This window comes from Ammodytes marinus, assembly GCF_949987685.1.
Source record: "Ammodytes marinus genome assembly, chromosome: 11".
Classification (NCBI taxonomy): Eukaryota; Metazoa; Chordata; class Actinopteri; order Uranoscopiformes; family Ammodytidae; genus Ammodytes; species Ammodytes marinus.
In genome coordinates this window covers 31956881-31970286 of record NC_137215.1, presented here as the reverse complement: position 1 = coordinate 31970286, position 13406 = coordinate 31956881, and the positions used below count along the sequence as shown (strand labels likewise).

The window sequence follows — 13406 nt, the reverse complement described above, 5'->3', positions numbered from 1 at the left end:
CATATCTTTCACCAGCCAAAGTGAAGGGTGGACTCAATAACTTACTTGCCTAAGACTCATTTACCCGCAGTGTTAATGTAGAGCCCTCTAAGCAGTGTTGTGCAGCGCTCCTCTGTGTTTCAAAGACAGCCTCTCCTCATTATCAACCTGTCGCAGGAGTGCGAATGGATTTGTATTCATCATCGCACGTGATCAATTTCAGTAGCAAATGCGATCAAAACTGTCGCACTGTACAGCCCTGTGTCATAATCAAAATCAGCCATTTACCCACATGCATGATATTCACGCCATTAATGCAGCTTGAGAATTGTCTGCTCTCAGACCACAGTGTGGTTGTAAGAGAAGTACAGTGGCCATTACCCATTACGCTGTTGAGTAGCTATGTAAAAAAAAAACTCAACCTAAAGCAAATTGGATCAAGGAGGAAACATCACCAACAGCTTGTTTATTAAATGCCTACAGTCCCCTCCATAAGTATCGGAACAGTGAGGCCAATTCCTTTATTTTTGCTGTAGACTGGAAACATTTGGGTTTGACACCAAAAGATGAATATGAGACAAAAGATCAACATTTCAGCTTTTATTTCCAGGCATTTACATCTGGATCCGATAAATAACTTAGAAGATATCATTATTTGTAAAGGAACACCACATTTTTATGTGAGCAAAAGTATTGGAACAGATAGACATAAAATAAATTAAAGTGAATAAAACTTAATATTTTGTTGCAAATCCTTTGCTTGCAATAACTGCATCAAGCCTGTGACCCATTGACATCACCAAACTTGTGCATTCTTCTTTTGTGATGCTTTTCCAGGCTTTCACAATTGCCTCTTTTTCACCAATAGACAGCTCTCTAGTTTTCATGTTGGTTACAGCTCTAACTATAATAATTGCAGTCTGCACAGGCAAAACCCAAATCTGAAACTAAGCATAGACATTCAGCGCTATTTATTATTTGAATTATCAATGTAATAGGACACACCTGAGCAACAAAACACACCTGTCAGTCACATGTTCCAATACTTTTGCTCCCCTAAAAATGTGGTGTTCCTTTACAAATAATGATATCTTCTAAGTTATTTATCAGATCCAGATGTAAATACCTGGAAATTAAAGCTGAAATGTTGATCTATTGTAATGTATATTCATCTTTTGGTGTCAAACCCAAATGTTTCCAGTCCACAGCAAAAATAAAGGAATTGGCCTCACTGTTCCGATACTTATGGAGGGGACTGTATGTGAGTTTTGGAGTTTTTTTAGACCTGGTTATCTTAATCATTACAATTATTTCACATAAAAAAAATTAAATGTTAACACTGCTTGAAATTAAGTGAACCTCTTGAGCCTTTAGGGAAGAAATTGGACGGCACTAGATAATAGATAATGTATCCTAATTCTAAACCATGGATATCTAAGTCCCTTACACCTCTTCTTCATATGAAGAACAAAGCCTTTAAAGAGGGTAATTCAGTAGAACTGCGACGTCTGCAAAAAGAAATTAAAAGAGAGGTTTGGGTTGGCAAAAAGACCTATAAGGATAAAATGGAGAGCCAACTTAAAGTTAACAATCTGGGCTCTGCCTGGGACGGCGTAAAAACAATCACTGGGCTGAAAGAGAAAAGAAAAAAGGTTTCTTTAGCCAATTACACCAGTGACTTGCACCTTGCACAGAGCCTCAACAATTTTTATGTCAGATTCGAAACGCACGATTTTAATGAGGAACACTCGGTGATCAAAAATAGACTTCTGTCCTCCCCCCCTCTAAACCCTTTTTTATGGAACAGGATGTGATCAATTGCTTCAAAAAATGCAACCCCCGTAAAGGCCCAGGCCCCGATCACATCGGCGGCCGTTTATTAAATACCTGTGCGGATCAATTGGGTCCCATTTTTAATTTGATTTTTAACAGATCTCTCAGACTGCAGATAGTACCCTCCCTCTGGAAACAGTCCACCATAGTACCCGTTGGCAAGCGCAATAATCCAAAAACATTTAGCGATTTCAGACCCGTAGCCCTTACTTCCCTGGTTATGAAGCAGTTTGAGAAACTTGTCAAATCAGAGCTTGTAGAAAAAACAAAGAGCCTTCTTGACCCTTTTCAATTTGCTTATAGGGAGGGAAGAGGCGTCCAGGATGCTACTGCTACTCTTTTAAATCTGCTTTTTAAACACCTTGAGGGCAGTAAGAAGCAAGCCAGGCTACTTTTTGTCGATTTCTCCTCGGCTTTTAACACGATCCAGCCCCATGTTCTTATTGACAAGCTAGTTAACACCTTTAGCCTAGACCCATGTTTAGTAGGTTGGATACTGGACTTTTTAACTAATAGATCCCAATGTGTTAAGGTGAATACAACTGTTTCTAGCCTTCTGTCCACCTCCACTGGTTCGCCACAGGGCTGTGTTCTCTCTGCTCTTTTGTTTATTTTATACACCGATGACTGTCGCAGTAACCACGACAACCGTTTCATTATCAAATACGCCGATGATTCGGTCATAGTCAGCCTTCTCAATGATGATGAGACTGGGCATGGCCAGGTTTCAGAGGACTTTCTGACCTGCTGCAACAATGCATTCCTTGAGCTGAACATCTCAAAAACTAAAGAGCTCTGCATTGATTTCAGACGTGGCCCCCATCCCACTGAGAACACTATCATCTGTGGCCAGCCAGTGGAAATAGTACCTGGGCACGATTATCGACAATAACCTGAAATTTGATGTTAACACGGACATGCTGTGCAAGAGGGGCCAGCAACGTCTTTACTGCCTTAGGAAATTAGCCAGATTCAACGTTTCAAAAAGCCTGTTGAAACTGTTTTACTGTGCATATATACATTCGGTCATCTCCTTCTCTCTCATTTGCTGGTTTGGTAACCTCACTGTCAAGGACAAAAATTCCCTTGGTATTATTGTTAAAACTGACTCCAAACTCACTGGCATCCAGCTAGAGGGCCTCAATCCCTTTTATAACAGACAGCTGCTCAAGAAAGCCTCTCATATCCGTCTTGACAGTGCCCACCCGCTGAGCTCTGAGTTCAGGCTGTTGCCATCTGGCAAACGTTTGTGTGTACCTAGGATCAGCAGGAATAGATACGGGTATTCTTTTGTCCCTGCAGCCATCCGGGCATTCAATGCGGCCAGCAGCAGATAATTTATTTTATTTGCGTTGTGATGACTTTTATTTTTATTTATTTTAATGTTTTAATGTTTTAATTTTTTAATTTGTATTTTAGATTTTTTATATCCTGGCACTTTATCTTTTGAGCAATTTGTCTCCACAGTGTATTGTGTTCATTGTTGTTTTGTTCTGTCATGTGGGTTTAACCACTTCTCCTGGTGCGAACAAATTATTGAATTATTGAATCTTGAATTCTCAGAGCGGGAACACTCTTTACTAAGAGCCCGAATCCTCTGGTCATATCTTGGGCGAGTTTTGCCGTACAGCAAGACTCTATCCCCAGCGTGGCCCGTCTTAAGTTGTGGAGGGAAAGGAACTGACTTTGTTGTGTTGGTTTTTCCCTGATTCTTGCACTTTGCACTTTAGTGCCCAGGCCTGCGTACATGTTGTGATGTTTGCGTCCGTCACTGTTTGTACTGTTATGTGTTGTCGCCTCTCCTCACTGTAAACCAATTTGCCCTCTTGGGACACTAATAAAAATCTTGAATCTTGAATCTAATACAGATCAAACCAGGTCAGTTTAGGCTCACCAAAGTGAACTGCATATTCTTTATATTCTATTGCCTAGTGGCGCTTTTCCACTGCATGGTATCAGCTCAACTCAACTCGACTCAACTCGCATTTTTGGCGTTTCCACCGTAATTTCATGGTACCTGGTCCCTGCTCGCGGCTGTTTTTTTGGTATCGCCTCGCTCTAGGTTCCAAGCGAGCTGAGCCGATGCTAAAATGTTACGTCGACAGACTGCCGGCCACTGATTGGCCAGAGACTACCAGCTTCATTCTTGTATTTACTCCCAAACTCTCCGAGACTTTTAGCGTATTTTGTCTCGCCGCGTGCAGCCTTATCTGGATCTCTTTCATTTGATTTGCATCACAGATCCGAAAACACTTAATGAAATGTCCATATATTCGCTAAGCTGACCCAGTTGTGTTGGTTGTTGTGGATGTTACTTTAAACATACTGTACATGACGGGAGAGGAGACATGTAGGGCAGCTAGCAGTAGCCTATAGTAGCCAGCTGGGACAGAAATGATAGCAAGCGATTTCATTACAAGCCTCGGGCTGTACTGATTACCTCAGTAAAATATGCAGGCTGAGACACGGCTTGCATTTGCAAACACGTATCCTGAAACAAGTGCAAAACAGACAACTTTATGATGCCCGTATTAACGTGCATAGGGATGTAGGCTACGCATCCCGGATTCCCTACAGCTGACCGAGTCACTCACCGGGACACCAATTTCCCTTTTACTGGCCCGTCGCAATATTCTTCTACTTCTTTTAGCAAACAGATACATGGGGGGTATTACTTAAACATTTTCCAATAAATATTTTTGGCGGTTGTTTCAGTTAATAGTACAACAACTTCTCGTAATTTCTGCTTTGCTACTTGAGTCCGGAGTCGGCTTTCTGCCCCTTTGTATGACGACCCCGCCCACGTTCAGGAGGTACTATTTGCGGTGGAAAACGACCCGTGCTGCTTCCAAACCAAGTTGAGTTAAGTCGAGTTGAGTCGAGTAGAGCTACATGTGCGGTGGAAAAGCGTCATTAGTAACTTTGTCTACAAATTCTATGATTGCAAATGAAGTAGTTCGCTTTGCTCTAAAAACATATTGTTTGTTGAGGTTTTGCGCTTATACAAGGCTTCATAATGTTTAATGAACTTAGTTATTTTCGGTTCTAAAGCTGTCCGATGCCAAACTTCGCCTTGACTTCTTCAAGTTTATGTTTTGACATCTACGGCAGCTCGCAGGCTGCTGCCTGAGCCTGTTCTGTTGTCTCCTACTACTAGTTAAGTATCTCCCCCTGCTGGTAGGATTTATTATTGCTGCCCATACAATCTATGGTGCTGCCACATAGTGAAATTCATTGCTGTGCTGCGGGACTCACACTGCGCAACACAACGGCTATATGATCGACAAAATTCTTAACGATCAATGATCGATCATCGAGTAATTATGCCCATCCCTAGTATCAACAGACAACATCAAGACAAAACGGGAAAAAGAATTGGGGGCAGTCATTTCAGATGAGACATGGGTTAGGGCTCTTAGCTGTGTGAAAGGAACCTCTTCTTGTGTACATCTCAATCTGATTCAATTTAAAGTTCTCCACCGTACTCAATTTAGTAAGGTCAGACTTGCTAAAATATACCCTGAACTAGATGAGTCGTGTGATCGCTGTAGAGCCACCAACGCAGACTTAGCTCAAATGTTCTGATCGTGCTCCAAGTTGGGAGAGTTTTGGAAATCAATATTTGGGATTTTGAATATTGCTTTTGTCGCCTAGATCTACAACCTAGCCCTTTATTGGCTATATTTGGGGTAAGAGGTAATGACACTGCGATAGCCACTAGCAAGACATTTTTTATTGCTTTTGCAACTCTGATTGCTCGAAGGAAAATACTTTTGGAATGCAAATCCCAATTACCACCGAAGGCATCAGTGTGGTTTTTCTGATATGATGTTTTTAAAAATTCAAAAATTTAAATACTTTCTTAGAGGATCAACCAAAAATTCTACAAAGTCTGGGACCCTTTACTGGTTTATTTTGAAAAACTTGCAACTCTCCCCACTCGTTAGTATATAACCTTCAACGTAAAGCACAAACACTTTCATATTAGGAAAAGCCGTGGTCGGTTGGCAAAACAGAACATTCCTCTTTCTTGCTAATAAAAGACTTGAGTGCCGTCTTCCACATCGTTAAGTGTCGAGGCCAAAGTCGTCTCAAACTCAAACAACATATCCGAAGCCATCTCAGTTGTTTACCATCACGGCTTCGATGGCGCATTCAGAGCACTGTCGTCATCCGGTTACGTCTGCCCCAGAGCACCATACATAGGGCTCTGGCCCATATCAGATAGAACAAATCGAAACATAGCTCAGAATTTTCTGACATATTTAATGAGCTTCAATAGCAAGTGTCCAGACCAACAGGCGCAGCAAACTTAATTTGCTAGCGGCAGGTCTGGATTTCCAGGCTAGAAATGAACAGTTTCCACCTGGCAAAAAGGATAGAGGGTTCAGGCTATGAAATATGAAAGGCATCCAGAAAATAATAGATCTATATGTAGATGGAGCTTTACTTTCTTTTAATAAATTATGTCAGAGATACCAAATCCCAAAAAACACCTTTTCAAGTATTTACAATTAAAAAGCTACATTTGGACAAAACAATCAGATAATAATCCTTCATCGAGGAAGTAACACTTGCAAACTTAGGAAAGAAGGGGCATGTATCTAAATATTACAGTATCTTAGTTGCATATAGTACTGAATCAACACTAGATAAATTAAACACTTGGAAAATAGACATAAAATAAAATATAGATGAGACACTGTTAAAATGCTTGTTTTAAGGCACAAAAACAAACTATAAATTCTCTATTTAAGCTACTTCAATACAAGTGGCTGATGAGAACATACTGTACATAACTCCTGTCAAGCTCCATCATATGTCTGATAATATTCCAGATGTGTGTTCTAAATGTGTAAATGAGCAAGGAATCCCAAATTGTGTGTGCTTGGAATATTTTGGACTGCTTCAGGCATGTAGAGCCATTGCGCTTTGCTGGAAGAACGTGGATCCACCAACGCTGGCAATGTGGATTAGGGAACTGTTGAAGTGTATTGGACTCGAAAGATTGATGTATGTTGCTAGGGGCAAGAGGGGGGACTTTGTCGAGCTCTGGGAGCCCTACACGGGTATCATGGCATACGGGAAAATGGGATAGATTTGCTTTTTTGGTCTTTTTTGCTTTATTTAATTTATTTTTGTGTGTATTGTGATGGTGAAGGTGTTTGAATGTGTTTTTAAAATGAAAAAAACTGCAATAAATATATTGTGAAAAAAAACAGGCTGTTCATCATCTGATCAAAAGTTTAAAACCAGAGATCTCCTGATCTAAATCCCATTGAGAACGTTTGTGGATGGATGGCAATGGAAGTCTACAAAAACAGACGCCAGTTCCAGACCACGGATGCCCTACATGAAGCCATCTTCATCACTTGGAGCAACGTTCCAACCCGCCTCCTGGAAACACTTGCATCAAGCATGCCTAAAATAATCTTTGAGGTGATCAACAAGAATGGTGGGCTAACCACTACCTTTTTTAAAACTTTTTGTTTGCGTTCAAGTTTTTAAGGCTATGGTTTAAAACTTTTGATGAGACGATGAAGAGCCTGTTTGAGTTTAAATTAAGTTTTCAATAAATTGCTTATTTCTTTTGTCTCTTGCTCCCGTTTGTATTTTGAAACTCTACTTACAACTTGGTTACAATCAACCACTGCGAAATGCAAATACTTGCAATTTCCCCCCGGTCTTAAGATTTTGTTCAGGAGTCTATTTTTAAAACATGGACAGCTTTACAAAAACCATGTGAAGGCCGAGGCATAGAGGCCACTTGAAACAATATTTTAAAGATTTTCTTCTCTATTACTCACAACATAGGTTTACAAACTATTAATTGATCCCATTTCAGAACACTGCTTTCAGTAACTAATTTACAAACTATTAATTGATCCCATTTCAGAACACTGCTTTCAGTAACTAATTTAAACACATTTGCACAGGGATTCAGAATCAGAATCAGAAAAAACTTTATTTATCCCAAGAAGGGCAATTTAGTTTACAGTTCCAGTTCGCAGTAAAAAATCATTTGAATAAATACTATAAAAAGCAGTACGAGGTAGAAAATAACATAAATAGACAAACAGCAGTCCAACACACAAATTCAACTCACATTCATTTCAACTCAACCTGTCAGAACAACCACCCAGCTACACTGGTGCTCTCCACCTACTCCTGACCCTTGTGATCATTCAGTAACCTGATGGCTGCAGGAATAAAAGAGTGCGAGTACCTCACTGTTCTTGCCCTGATTGAAAGATAGCGCCGCCCGGAGGGCAATAGTGTGAATTCCTCACTGAGGACATGGTCAGGCTGACTCATAATGCATTTGGCTTTCTGGACGGCATGTTTGTTCCACAATGAACGTATGCTCTTCAGCTGGATTCCAGTGATCTTTGAACAGATCTTTACAATGTTATTTAAACTGTTCTGGTCCTTCCCTGACAGACAGTTAAACCAGCATGTAAATGAAAAAGTTAAAAGACTCTCAATGAAAGACTGATAAAAAGTTCTCAAAATAACTTTGGAGACACTGAAAGAGTTGAGCATTCTCAACAAGTGAACTCTTTGTTGTCCCTTTTTCACAATGACCTCAGTATTTGCATGAAATTTAAGCTGGTTATCAAATACTGTGCCTAGATATTTGTAGGTGTCTACAAGTTGGACTTCCTCCCCATGGATAACACTCGGTTCAGGCTCTCCCTTCACTTTCCTAAAATCTATGACTAATTCCTTTGTTTTTTCTACATTCAGATCTAGGAAGTTGTCATCACACCATTTAACAAATGATGTCAAAGCAAGGCCATGGTTGCAGTGTGGACCTTGGAAAAGAGACAGCAACGTAGTGTCATCTGAGAATTTAGCTAGATAACTTCCCGGTTGAGAGGACCTACAGCTATCTGTGTACATGATGAACAACAGGGGTGACAGTACACACCCTTGGGGTGAACCAGTATTGGAAATAATGGCCTGGGACAAGTGCCCATTTACAGAGACCCTCTGAGTTCTGTCTGTTAAGAAATTTAAAAGCAACAGCAGAATCTGATGGGGTAACTCAAACTCTGCAGCTAGTCTCTCAATTAAAATATGCGGCTACATCTTATTAAAAGCAGAAGAAAAGTCTGCAAATAACAGTCTAACATGAGATCCAGGCTTTTCTAAATGTTTATACATTGTATCTAAAATAAAGAGCTTTGCATCATCTACACTTTTTCCAGTTTGATAAGCAAACTGTAATGGGTCAAGTTTTCCACTAACCAGAGACATGATTTCATTCTTAATAATTTTCTCAAAAATTTTCATTATCAAGGATGTTAGTGCTACAGGTCTGAAATCTTTTAGCTCTTTCGGATTTTTTGATTTTGCTACTGGAATGATAGTGGACCTTTTCCGTATCTGAGGTATCTGGCCTATCTTAGCACACATATTAAAAAGTGAAGTGAATACCACACTAAGCTGGTCAGCACAGTAATGCAGCGTGCGTCCACAAACAGCATCAGGGCCAGCAGCTTTGCTAATATTCACTTTCCTTAACAGAGTTGTTACTAGTTCCTGGGCTATCACAATGACATTGTGAGGGACAAGAGATTCCCTCAACATAGAAATATTCTCAGAGAAATCAGATGATTCAAAACGTGAGTAAAACACATTAAAAACATTTGGCAAATCAGAGACATCAACACCTTTAACAGTTATCAGCTGCCTGGATTCACAAGAATTCTGATTTATGGATGCCATTGACTCAATTCCCTTCCAAGCAGCTCTGAGATCGCCCCCACTATACAGTTTTTCAACCTTCTCTCTATATTTCATTTTGGCCTTCCTAATCTCCTTTTTCACTTCCTTGGAGACAGCTTTTTTCTCCCATAGGTCCCCAGTGTAAAATGTCCTCTTTTTCTTATTTATCACGGATTTAAGTTCTTTAGTAACCCATGGTTTGTTATTTGGGTAATGGACAGAGTTCCTGGTTGGGATGACTGAGTCGACACAGAATGTAATGTATGATGAAACAGTGTCTACTAATTCATCAATATTATCTGTGCTATTCTGAAAACAGTCCCAATCAGTACACTCAAAACACGCTTGGAGAGAAGAGATACTATCCTCCGACCACATTTTCACCGTTCTCTCCTTGTGTTCTAAGCGTCTGAAGGACGGTTTATACACTGGCATGAGGTAAACACTGTTGTGATAAGAGGCCCCAAGGGCAGGCATGGGTATGGAACGATAAGCTCCACCTATTGAACCATAGCAGAGATCAATGGTGGTATTTTTCTGTGTTGTGCTGCAAGTTACATATTGTTCGTATGTTCCCAGAGTTTTACCCAAGTCACATTTATTAAAATCCCCCAGAATGAATTTGGGTGCGTCGGGGCAAATTTCGTCCAGTTTGTGTGCTGTGTCAGCAATCAGCTGGGCAGCAGCTGACGCGTTGGCTCGCGGGTGAATGTAAACAATTCAATTCACTTTGAGCCCTGAAAAACAGTAAAAGATATTGAATAATTTATTTGCATGCATAGTATTTGCCTACTACACTTTGTATTGAACAATTACCCCTGTAACCCATACATTTACTAATTTTATCATGTGATCAAATGCTAACTATAGAAGAAAATTATTATGCTTCCTTCATAAAGTTATAGTTATTAACCAAAATGTTATACGTTGTAACAATATGATAAGGGGCGCAGCGCACACTTGACGACTCTTCAGTTTATCCCTCCCGTCACCCATGTTTGGTTACTGTCACTATGTCTCTTGGCGGGGTATAACTGTAAACAGATTATCGTTGTTCTGTAACATGTACAATGACAAAATAAAGCTGAATCTTGAATCTTGAATATAGGCAAAATGTTATTATATTATGTGTTCAGCAATTTCTTACATTATCAACCAGGTTTTCCACATTATAGCCACCAGTTTAATTTTAAATTGCGGAAACTCTAGTCTGCAATATATTTTAATGTTTCCTTGTGCTTGGTCTCAAAATGACGATTCACAGTTCACTGGAGGTTGGCAAACAACATTTTTGAAACATTAAGTGCACAGAGCACAGTCCTTTTGAAAAATGAAACCAAAGTCTTCTGTCCATGAGGGCTGGAACGCCCTTACCTTGACTTTCTTAGTTGGTGGCGCCATCATTTAGCCAAGTAGCCACTGCTGCCGCTGAATTGTTGGCAATGAGGAGAATTGCCGTGCGGAGCGTGTGCTGTGGTAAATATTGGCGGGAAAGCGGCCACGCGCAGCTAGGGATGGGAATTGATAAGAATTTAACGATTCTGATTCCGCTTATCAATCCGATTCCTTATCGATTATCTTATCAATTCTCATTGTGTGAGAAAATGAGTACTAATTTGTTTATTTGTATTAACCTGATTAAATATCTGATCAGAAGTGTGTTTAGTGTGTGCAAAGATTATCAAGAGTACTTTAGGATTAGGAAATTGTCAATTTTCACATTAATTGGTCCAGACAAAAAAAAAAGTTTGCCTTTTTAAGCCCAAATGCCATTATGTTCCCTAAAAACTAAAAACACAGACTGAAAACAGTCAAGGAAGAGCTTGTGCCTTTTGGAATGTTAACTGTGCTCATTTGCATTCAACTTGAAGCAAAATTCAACTGACACAAAAAAAATACAAAGAAGTCTTCTGTAAAGATAAGACCAACTATCAACTTTGGCAAATTAACCATTTGTTTGCAGAAAAAATATCATGTATGCCTACTCAGGAAGGATACAAGATATTTTATGTACATGCTGTTCTAATGTGCAGCGCGCTGTTTATTATTAATATAACGGCCCGTCATCAGACACATTTGCACATCGGTCGCTCCTCAAGTTATCAAAGTATTTTTTTTGTATGGGCAGAGATCGTTATTTTAAGTGTGAAGTTACAAAGTTTCTTGTTTAACTCTAGTGTAGGCTACTGTTTCCTTATCACCGGGCCGCCGTGTTCTGCTTTGTGTTGTTTTGGGTCGTCTCAACCACCGTGCGTAAAGGGTGCATTAGAACAGCTGACGGTAGGAAAAAGAAAAAGGCTCTCGCCTTTTTATCTCTATTCCTTTTTAATAAGCCCGCCCGCTGTTTATTATTAATATAACGGCCCGTCATCAGACACATGTGCCGGATGGTTTTTGCACATCAATCGCTCCATAAAGGTATCTAAGTCAGTGCTTTTTGTATGGGCAGGGATCGTTATTTTAAGTGTGTCTTTATGAAGTTTATTGTTAAACTTAAAGACATACTTCACCGATGGGAATATGAAGGTGTATTGAATTCTGAGATCCTATTTAGTATAAATGTGCAAAAAAAATTTAATTGGTTCATCCTAGCCTGAGAAAAGGCAGAAAGAGTGTTTTATGGTCTCACTGTCTAACCCTACAAACCTCATTCATTATATTATAATAGTGACTTTATAATGATAGAACGCCTGTTCCGTATGGGTGAAGTATTCCTTTAAGTGTAGACTATTGTTTCCTTATCACCGGACTGCCGAGTTCCGCTGTATGTTGTTTTGGGTTCGTCTCCACCCACCGTGCGTAAAGGCAGCATTATAACATCTCTACATACAAAAAAAAAAAAAAAAAAAAAAAAAAAAGATCAAGGTGCTCCAGGACTCGCCAGCCCAGTCACCAGGGGCCGTATTCACAAAACATTTTAAGGCTAAGAGTAGGTCCTAACGTGCTGATTTAGGAGTAACTCTCAAAAATAAGGGGCGTTTCACTCCTAATTTTAGGACTCCTAACTTTTTAAGATAAGTGTAATTCACAAAGCCTTTTAGCGCTAAAACTAGCTCCTAAATCTATGAAAAGCTAAGAGTCCTCGAGAGGACTCCTAAGTCACTAAGAGTAAATCACAGACAACCATTTGATGGTGTTTTGGAGAGATTTAATGATAGTGAGCTTTGTAAAAGGTACCTTTAATAGCTGTAAGGGTTTACTTATCTTAGTAAAGCTATATCTAGAAAGTATAGACACATTTATATATATCATATTTATATAAAAAAATATTTATTAAGTTCCTTTTCCTGCAGTTGCTTTGGGTTTATGATGCACTGAAAGTTACTGTTGGTGTCACGTTTGGGTTTAATTTCCTACTAGAGTAGGCCTATATGTGGCGCTTCGCAGCATCTCCTCCGTTCCACAGGTCCGCTACTGTATAGTTGCGAGTCTCGCCTTTTTCCTTCCGCATGCATTTTACGATTTCGCCGGCTGTTGTTTCTAAATGGTGAATTTCCTGGTTTGTCGCTGTCTGACTATTGCTGCATAGTCGCCGTTGAGAGAAATACAGTGAGAGTGCATGGCGTGCAGCTGTTCAATGAGGATATTTTTTCCGATTCAAATCATTGTAATATTTAAAATGAATAGGCAGTGTTTCCCCTAGAATTTTTTTTAGGCCCGGTGGTAAGAGCTGATAAAGAGTATGCATGCCGCGTGCGTACCAAATTTCTAGAAGAAATTGACCAAAACGAACCCCATTTGGGATGAGCCTCTTTTGACAGCCTGTTAAAAATTAGGGCATAGGGTTATGCTTTCACATTCAGTACGTTTGTACATGTGGTGTTTCTCACAGGATTTTTAGATCCTGCTGGGTGAGAATGGAC

General features: G+C 39.8%; 1 protein-coding gene across 1 annotated transcript in view; it reads right to left on the bottom strand.

Moving 5' to 3' along the window:
* The window catches only part of ctu2 (cytosolic thiouridylase subunit 2 homolog (S. pombe)), a 117460-nt gene that overhangs the window by 55339 nt on the left and 48715 nt on the right, over window positions 1–13406 (bottom strand). The gene's annotated exons all lie outside the window — the stretch shown is intronic.